The sequence below is a fragment of the Pinus tabuliformis genome, chromosome 7 (assembly GCF_031772625.1).
Source record: "Pinus tabuliformis cultivar Carrire ecotype Pingquan chromosome 7, CPIR1, whole genome shotgun sequence".
Lineage (NCBI taxonomy): Eukaryota > Viridiplantae > Streptophyta > Pinopsida > Pinales > Pinaceae > Pinus > Pinus tabuliformis.
The window spans coordinates 1,486,606,119-1,486,617,345 of NC_142293.1; positions in this window are offsets into that span (position 1 = coordinate 1,486,606,119).

Consider the following 11,227-nt stretch of genomic DNA (forward strand, 5'->3'; position numbering starts at 1 on the left):
AACCAACAATAAGTGATCGCTCCAATCTATAATCACTGATTGGCGCTTTATCGCTATCAGCGTATCGACATATCGCATATCCACTATCTCTGCGCTTGACCTCTATGATTAAATCGCGACCGTCGATCTGAATCTCGATCCGACGGTCCACACTTAATCGCGTGATTGCGATCCCACTGATTCAAAGGTCCATTCCCTGCCATTTCAATGCGCCAATCCAATCATTCCTATAGACCAGATAAGGGTATAGGTTCCCGTCCATAACATTTCAAGTCCGGATTTTGGATTCGACTGTGTTTTGCATTAAATCATAGTGTAAATCGGATTTATGCTTTAAAGCCACCGTTTCTCTACCATACTTTGCTTTCACACAGAACACCCATATATAACGATTCAGTCATTTAGTAGTGGATCGCCATTGATCCTTACAATGATCGATGGTCGATCAAACTTGCAACACTGGAATTTAACTCATTTATGAGATACACACTCAATTTATCTATCTATATAATACACAGGCGTACAATTCAACACTGAAACACACTTTTCTATTATATACAGAACAATCACATACTAAGGCATTTCATCCTTAGTACAAACTCCCTCTCGACTACATTGCATCTATCTCTGTTACACAATTTCTATTCTACGCTCTCTATCTCTCTATCTATTACTGTCTCACGATATATATATATATATATATATATATATATATATATATATATATATATATATATATATATATATATATATATATATATATATATATATATATATAGAACACACAGGTTCATCGTTACAGGAATATTGGATCAGATCACTGAGAGGATCCGACCAATCCTCTCCCTGATTTCCTCAAAAACCCCTAAGTTATCTATACGCATACATATGACAGACAACTACATTAATTAAGTCTTATAGAGACTTATCGCTTCCATCATTTAAGCTCTATTTTAACAGAATTTCCCCTGTTTTTCTCTGATGGTCCACGTCATCCTTGCTTTCTCTGCTTTGGATTCCTCTTTTAATGAGGAGTGTCGGATGCTCTTGCATCATTATTCATGAGTCAAACATGGTTTATTATAATGTTGACCATGGTCCGACATGGAATTGTCTCAATATGTAAATCCATGATGGTCGATCGTGTTTATTTTAATGGTTATAATATTTTTCTTAGGGTTTATATACGTTGGGTTTATAATATCAGTCCCTTGGATTTAATATTATTCCCTTGGGTTCATAATCCCTTGGGATCTTAGTATTAATCCCTTTGTTTTATTATTTCTTTGGGTTTCTCATATTAATCCCTTGGGTTTATTATTCCCTTAGGTTTATAATATTGATCATGGTAAACCATTGTCAATCATAACGAACCATGCTTGAATGTCACATTGTGACAAGGATTGTCTCACCATGAAAATAAATAATAATCCTTTGGGTTTATTATTCCTTTGGGTTTATTATATCAATCCCTTAGGTTTATATTATTAGTCCCTTTTGTTTAATAGTATTCCCTTTGGTTCATAATCCCTTGAGGTTTTAGTATTAATTCCTTGGGTTTAAAATATCAATCGCCTGGGTTTATTATTTGTGAGTCAAACATGGTTTATTATGATGTCGACCATGGTCCAACATGGAATTGTGATAAGTATTGTCTAAATATGAACATCAATGATGGTCGATCATGTTTATTTTAATGTTTATAATATTTGTATTAGGGTTTATATACGTTGGGCTTATAATATTAGCCCCTTTTGTTTAATATTATTACCTTGGGTTCATAATCCCTTGGGGTTTTAGTATTAATATTTTGGGTTTACTATTCCCTTAGGTTTATAATATCAATCATGGTAAACCATTGTCAATCATAGCCAACCATAGTCAACCATGTTTGAATGTTGCATTGTGACAAGGATTGTCTCATGATCAAAATAAACCATGTTTATTTTTGTGTTTGTAGTATTTATATTTGGGTTTATCAATATTGGGTTTATAATATTAGTCCCTTGGGCTTAATATTATTCCCTTGGGTTCATAATCCCTTGGGGTTTTAGTATTAATCTAAATAAGTTGGGTTTATTATTCACTTAGGTTTATAATATGAAAATGAGTGATGGTCGATCATGTTTATTTTAGTGTTTATAATATTTTTATTGGGGTATATATACGTTGGGTTTATAATATTAGTCCCTTGGATTTAATATTATTCCCTTAGGTTCATAATCCCTTGGGGTCTTAGTAATACTCCCTTCGTTTTATTATTCCTTTGGGTTTATAATATTAGTCAGTTGGGTTTATTATTATTCCCTTGGGTTTATTATTCATTTGAGTTTATAATATCAATCCATTGGGTTTATCATTCCCTTGGGTTTATTATTATAATAATAATAGTACAATATAATTGTTATTATTTTTTTTATAATTTTATATTATTATATTATTTTAATAATATAATGACAATATATTCTTATCAGCTATTCCTATTATTATTATTATTATTATTATTATTATTATTATATAGATATATATATATCTTATTATTATATTATTTATATATATATATATATATGGTTGTTAATATTTATATAGATATTAATAATTTTAAATCTGATTGATAATGTTTATATAGTTATTAATAATCTTAAATACCGATAATAATTATTAGTGTGGTTGATATAAGTCTTTCGGCATATATCAACGATATTGGAAAATGTGTTTGTATATATGTTTCATATACGCCTATTGGCGGTTATCAATCACATTGGTAAATGTGGTTGTGCTAGTAATAGTTTTATGTTCATTTTTAATTATTATTATCACAACTTTGAGATGGTTTAAACTCCCATCTATTTAAATTTAAAATTATGGAATGTAGGTATACTTTTAACAAATTTATGTCAAATACCTTTTAATTTCTCAAAGAGGATGAATCCCCTTATGTGGGGTTGTTCTTAAGTATTTTCGATAACAATAATTCTTTCTTTATATTCTTGATTGCAATAATCTCGTCTTCTAATTGCACATAAGTTTTATTTGACGTTTTTCATTTCTAGTGGAGTGAAATGATTATTATATGTAATATGGTAATGGTTTTAAAATAGAATTCATGTGAGATGAGTTTGAAATAAAGTTTCATAATCCCAAGTGTTTAGGTATTAGAAAGGAAGTCACCATTGTATTATTTAGGTATTAGAAATGAAGTCACCATTGTATTGCGAGATTTCCAGCTTACACTGTTTGACCGGGAATGGTATTTCCTTACCCATCTACCCTCTTGTTAGTGATATAATTTTTTTTTCCATTAATGACTCTCTGAGTATTCTACCATTTAAATTTTATATTTGTTTATGTTTATTACCCAAAAAATTGTATAAATTATTCCAGATAAGGAGTCTATACATTTTTGTATTAGAAGGATATGGTTCTGTTGGGTGTTGGTTAGACTCTAAGATCATTACCTTCGGCACAATTCTCTTAATGATCTTTCATAAGGTTATTCTTCTTCCATGTTTATTAATATTAGTTTCTAGAAATTAGATAAGACACTCCACTTCATTGCATGCTATCTGATGCTAGTTTATTTTCTGTTTATAGATATTAATATACAATCTCCATTTCACCTACACTCCTCTCTAAGTGGCACCTTCTCTTACCAGTTCTATCCACTCGTATTCATGTGCTCATTTTTATGGGAAATCTACAATTTATATTGTTAAACATCATCACCCCTATAGTATCATTTATTTGAGACCAGTAGCTCTGATCATAACTTCCTCTAATAGTCCACTATGCGTATTAACTTTTCGCTAATAAGTAATCATGTACTAATCCCAAGAGATGAAATATTAATATCTCCTTCCGATCAAGACTAGTAATGTTACACTACGAAAATTCAATAAATTTCAGAAAATATATTCTATTACTTAATTTATAACTAGTTGTGAAGCTTAAAACAATTTGCTACCATCTACTTTCTTCCTTTTGGGTAGACATAGACTTATACAACTGCTTTACCTCTATTTAGTACTACATGTACTACAATTTAATTTTAATCACCTATATTATTTCCAATTCATACATCTATTATACTTTTATTCATTACTGCATACAAGTTTTACTCGAAATTCAACTATGAACCACAATGGGTGAACTACTTATATTCTAATTAAAAATGTTATAGTAAATACATAAATTTTAGTATAAAATAAAATATCAACTATGAACTTCTAACCGATAGTTGAGCTAGAAAATGAAACTTGGGAGATGATATTCCTCCCAACCATGAACCAGATCTACTCGTTCCCCCTGACCTAGAAGCTTGTTCCTTTTTCAGCAACCTCTTCCTCATTCCCAACCATTTCTCATATACATGTTGAATTTCTCTAGAAATGTCATTCCTTTCAAGGGTATGCTTATCCCCTTAGCCTAGGTTGTTTCATCTTTTTCTTCGAAAAGTAAGAAAAATTTTGTTTTTCTCGAATAGTTCAAAAAATCTTCTTTTCTCTCCCACATATTTATTCTCTTAGTGTTTATCTTCAACTAAGTTGATCATTATCTGAATACTTAATTATTATATTCAAAAGCTTCCTTTTCCCACATTTCCCATCTTAAAATCTCAATTATTTATTATAAGGAAAAAATGATCTACATTTTTTTCTTTCTTGGTGGCCCCAAGCTAACCAGTTACAAAACTAGTTTTTTTTAAACATTTGACCATGACAATATTTACATGAAAAGAGGGTGTTACAATTTCCCCCTCTCAAAATAACATCATCCGTGGTGTTCCATTTGTTATTACATGTCTAACAATTTTAACAAAAAAAACTTGGGTATGATTCCTTCATAAAATCATGTTGCTCCCATGTAGGCTCTTCACGAGTAAATTCCATCCATCATACTCTAACCTTACCAATGATTCGATTCCAAGGCACAATATCTCTCTGACCCATAATAGAGTGGTTTGGGAAGGAAGTCTCCTTCGGGTTCCAGCTGTATCACATTCCAATCAACCACATGAGAATTATCATGGACATATTTTTTTAATAACGATACATGAAATACATTATGCACTTTAATATGAGTAGGTAGAGCTAGTTGATAAGCTACAGGTCCAATTGTATCTAGGATTTCAAAAAGTTGACAGCAGCGCCGGACCAATTTAGGATAGGTTTCGGTTTGGAGTGTACTCTTCCAGGGTTTTGCCCATAAAAATACATGATACCGCATTTCGAATTCTTTATGCACCCTTTTCTTGTCTGCATAACTCTTATGTCGATCTTGAGCTGCTTTGATATTATGGTGGACTTTACTCACCCAATGTTACATTTCTTGTAATGCATCTGTTCCTACTCGTAGCTTATCCTCTCATTGGTTCCAACTAATAGGTGTATGGAATTTTCTTCCATATAAGGCTTCAAATGGGCTCATTTTAATACTAGATTGATAACTATTATTATAGGGAAACTCTGCTATATGGAGAAAATATTCCCATTTAATAGGCTAGTGCATTATGTACATTCTCAAAATATCTTCAACCACCTAATTTGTTCTTTCTGTGTGGCCATATGTTTATCGGTGATATGCTATACTGAATTTCAGTTGGCTACCCAGTCCTCCAAAGAGCACCTTCTAGAATTTGGAAGTGTACTTTGGGTCCCTGTCTGACACAATAGCTTTTGGCACTCCATGTAATTGAAAGATGTCCGACATAAAATCACTAACTAATTGAGCAGTCCCGACATTGGACTACACCAGTATAGAATGAACGACCTTCATCAATAAATCTACTACTACCATAATAGTGTCATGTTGATATTTTTTTTGGGGTAATCTCGTAATGAAATCTAAGCAAATGGTTTCCCATTTCCACTCTAGTATGCATAAAGGGTTCAACAATCTAGCCATATGTTGGTCTTCCACTTTAACCTGTTGCCATTCCATGCATTTATTTAGATATTCTGCCACTCTCTTCATGCCTGGCCAAAATATTTTTTTTCTTAGTGTAGTCAACATTTTCTGGTATACTGGATGGTGTACATAGTGTTTCTTCTAGAATTCATCTAATATTGTCTGTTTCAAGGTACCCTAATTGGTTACATATAATCTATTTTGATATGTAAGTCATTTTTCAACATTTTCTGCATATCCAAATACTCATTTTTGCTACATTTTCTGCCGAAGTTCTTAATATTGAGGGTCTTGTGGTACATCCTACTTAATCCATTCTAAAATTCCCATATTTACTTTAACAACAACCACCACTAGCACCAGATGTGCGTCCCTACTCGAGGAATCAACTAACTTACTCTCCTTCCTTGAATGTGCTTAATTTCAAAATCAAAGTCATTGAGGAGCGCTAGCCATCTTTCTTGTCTGGCATTTAGATTTGGTTGACTGAAGAAGTATTTTAGGCTAAGGTGATCAGTCACTAAAGCAAACATTCTTCCCAAAAGGCAATGCCTCCATGTTTTGAGTGCATGTATTACTTATTCCAATTCTAAGTCATACACGGCATAATTCGGCTCATGCACTTTCTGTTTTATGGGTCCATAAGCTATCACTGCCTTATCCTGCATGAACACTCCCCCCAACCCCTCCAAACATTCAGTCATACATATTGTGAATGGTTTTTTTGGATCTATAATTTTATGTATGGGAAACGTGGTCAATAATAGCTTCAACCTATCAAATCTTTCTTGGCACTTGGCTATCCATTTGAACCTCACCCCCTTTTTCTTCAAAGAGGTGACAGGATGTGCCTATTTAGAAGAACCTTTGATAAATTGAAGATAATAATCTACAATTTCCATAAAGGACCACACTGCTGTTATGTCTTTAGGTACTGACCAATTCATAATAGCTTTGATTTTCTCTAGATCCATGGCTAATCCCTCTTGCAAAATAATATGTGCAAAATACTGCATTCTATCCTTGTAGAATTTGCACTTGATGAGTTTATAATACAATCAATGCTTCCTTAAGGTCTAGAGTACTATTCCCAAGTGTTGTTTATGCTCTTCCTCCCTTTTGGAATAAATAAGTATGTCATCTATGAACACTAATATGAATTTATCCAAATATGGATGGAGTATACTATTCATAAGACACATAAATGTTGTTGGTGCATTTGTGAGGCCAAACAACAACACTACAAAATCATAGTGTTTGTATCTAATCCTGAAAGTTGTCTTGTATATGTCTTCATCCTTAATTTGTAACTGCTAATAAAAAGTTCTCAGTTCAATCTTTGAGAAAATGCTTGCCCCTCTCACCTGATCAAACGAATCATCTATTTGCGATAGTGGGTATTTATTCTTAATTGTTAATTATTCAATCAATGGTAATCAATACACATTCTCAGACTACTATCCTTTTTCTTCACGAAAAGCATTGGTGGCCCCCATGGAGAGACATTAGGTATTATACCCTTTATCAAGTAATTCCTGTAACTTCAGTTTTAATTCCTCTAATTCTGGGATACTCATTCTGTAGGGTTCTCTAGACACTGAAGCTACCCCAGGAACCAAGTCAATGGTAAAATCTATGTCTCTATGCAAGGGTAATACCTTAATTTCCTACGTGAAGACATCTTGAAAGTATTTGTTCATAGGTAGACTCTCCATTGTTTATTTTTCTATCAGTTGTACATTGGTTTCTATTTGCACCAAGTAGAGTTGACATGCTTTCAAAGCACTCCTTTTTATCTGTAATGTTGTGATTTGATGGTCTGACACTGTTTTTGGTTTCCCTCTGATTAACCATATATGTCCCTTTTAATTTACACATTGAACTGTTTTTCTAGGCATTTTATGACAACACATTGCTTCTCTAACCAATCCATACCTCTTAGTATGTCATATGATATGAAAGGGTGAATATTTAAATCTATTGCAATGACATAACCATTTATATTAATACAACATTGTTTTTTTTGTTTGGTGACTCGTCTCTTCGTACCAGTCATTAACTGGACCAGCTAGGCATTCTTGAACTTTTTAGTTTTTAGACTACATTTTTCTACCATTTCCGGGCTAATATAACTCAAACTAGCTCCTGGATCTATGAATACAGTAACAATAAGATCCAATATATTACCTTGAATTTCAATCATGGTGGACTGCTCATCTTTCCTATCTACCTGTGTTGCACTGATTCGAGGAATGTTCCAAGATAAATTATTAATAGTTGATGCTTCTTGAATGGTCTAAATATTTTGGAGTGGTTTGGGGTTATATGGGAAGTCCTTGAGTAAATGTAGTTCCCACAACCCTAGCACTTTAAACATTCCCACTCCTTAGTGCCACCATTACTATTACTATTTCACTCCATAGGCTTTGATCATGTAAAGCACTGTGTGCTAGAGTAACATTCCCTCGGCCCACCTTCTTCTTTTGGTGATCTCTATGGAAATTTTTTAGGTACCGATGCTTCTTCTTCTTAAAAGTCCCCATTGGATTGTTTTTATCCTTATTCAGCCAAGCCTTTCCATTATCATTTTTGTTTCTAAACTGTTGGTAATGGAGCCTGCCTTTCCTTACCATTTCATCCATTATTTTTTTCTCATCAAACTTAATACGCTCCTTATATGAAACAGGTAAAAAGTTCAGAAATCATTGTATTTTGGCCTTATCCTCCTTAACATACTATACATAGCATAGTAAATTTTTGAACTTTGTCACAAATTCATCCATGGATAGGTGTCCAAGCTTTAGCTCATGGAATTCTTTGGCAGGATCGTCACAATGTCTTTTCAGTTAAATAATGGATCTTAAAATTCTTTTGAAATTCTTCGCACTTTACAGTCTTTTGTTCTAACTGATGTATGCTTTTGACCTCTTCCCACCATAAGCTAGCTTTCCCTTGCAGTTGATAAATGGCCAACCGAGCCTTCAAGTTGATTTCATATCTGTACACCTGATAGGATGTTTCATCTTTCTGAACTCACCATATAGATCAACCTTATAAATTCCCTTTGGTGCCCATGGGGATGTATGATTTTAGTCTCCTCCACTCTCTAATTTCTCTCACTCTGTTTAATCTCTCTCTTTGAAATTTACTCAAGTTTGAAAATCCACAATTTCATGCAAAAGTTCAGTTTGACTTGGGTTGACTTTCAATAAAAAAAATTAACAAAAAGAATATTCCTTCTTCATCCAATCTCAGATCGACATTTTTCAACCCCAGATTGCACAGTGGATGTACTATGGATTTCAGTGGCCAATTAATGGACACCACGTGGCTTGCCCAGAGGCCGCCACGTGGCCCCAAGACTGCAGGTTTATTGTGGAAAAATTATTATGTGTTGGCAAGAATTGACCCCAGATCGAGTGGCCACCAGCCCATAGGCCCGACTAGCCCGGCCACATATCAGTTCTTAACAATCTATGGTCATATCACATATATAAAGTTTGTTAAAGGTATGGTTGGGGCAAAATGGGGGCCAGCCCCCTATCCATAAGACCAGGGCTTAGAACCACAGGTCAAACCTGGCAGATAAACATCGAACCCGAGGGTTAAGCTTTATAGTTAGCATGTTCACATGTCTTTGCAGTGGTTTCGCATAACATTTATATGCCATGGTCTCATAACCGTTGGCTCCACAGTTCCGCCTGCGGTGGGATAGTCGGTCCATGTGACCACTACCCACCTTAACACTTAATGCCACCCAAACCATGCGGATAGAACTGGAGCGGAGTCTGCCTTTTTGGGCACTTTTGCTAAAGTTAACAAATCTAACTACAGTTACTCCAAGTTTGGTGGAGTTTCCTTAGGTCAACTTGGACAAAACTTCAGTTGGTCATAATTTTCAGTAGACACAACCTTTTGGAGAATTTGTTTTTTTTTTTTGGCTATTCTAAGCATTCCAGAGCCAATGGTATAGGCTGCAGAGTCAACAGAGTTGATCTTCAGGTAATTTTTTAGCTGAGAAGCTTGGATAGCCATCAGGGCCTAGGGAGTGTTGGAGCTGTATTCAGCTATGGTTAACCATTGGAGGTGAAACCAAAGCCAATATTTACTGTTTTCTATGTTCTGAACTCATTTCCATAGCTTGTTTTTCCTGTTAGGCTTTCTTATCATTGTATAACCAATTTGAGCATATAATAAGAGCAAGGACATGCCCATTTGGGGGCCTTGGACCCAACAAATGTAGCCCAAGAGGGGTGAACTACCTCATCAGCTATTGTGTTATATTATGTGATCTTATCTTGCTGTGTTTTTCAGATTTAATATGCTAATAGTAAAATGAAATAACACTCCTTCAAACAAAAGACTCGGAAATTTACCAAAAACACTTTGTTTCAATTGCAAGACATGTAAAACGATTTGCACATATAATTTTATGGAAATGAATACCTTGAACTGAAAATACAAGAAGTTTCATTTTCAGATCAATCTTCATTCAAGATATCATCAAATAAAAATTAAGACTGAAGGCATTCTGAAAACAACATTTATAACTCATGAGGGTCATTATGAATTTTTGGTCATGCCTTTTGGCCTTACCAATGCACCTTCTACATTTCAAGGTTTGATGAATTCCATTTTCAAACCCTTCCTTAGAAAAATTGTGTTAGTATTTTTTGATGATATACTAATCTACAGTAAGTCTTAGAAGGATCATGTTGAACATGTTGACAGGGTGCTACAACTATTGGAGGAGAAACAATTATATGTAAAAAGCTCCAAATGTTTCTTTGGAGTACAAGAGGTGGAATATTTGGGTCATATTGTATCTCATCAAGGTGTTAAGGTAGACCCAAGCAAAAATAAAGCCATTAAAGAATGGAAAATCCCAACATCCATAAAGCATCTGTGAGGATTTCTTGGCTTGACAGGGTATTATCGCATGTTTATAAAGAATTATGGGAGAATAGCAACACCTCTAACAACATTATTCCATAAAGATGTATTTTCATGGACTCTAGAAGCAACAAAGGCCTTTGAACATCTTAAAGAGGCAATGTGCCAAGCACTGGTCTTAGTTACACCGGACTTCACAAAAACCTTTATTATGGAATGTGATTCTTCAGGAAATGGAATTGGTGCTGTTTTAGTGCAAGATGAAAGACCCATTGCTTTCAAAATTCATCCAATCAAGGGAAAGTATTTACACAAAGCTATTTATGAGAAGGAAATGTTGGCAATACTACATGCACTTAAGAAATGGCGACCCTACCTAATGGGAAGACACTTCAAGGTAAAAACGGATCATGATAGCCTTAAATAC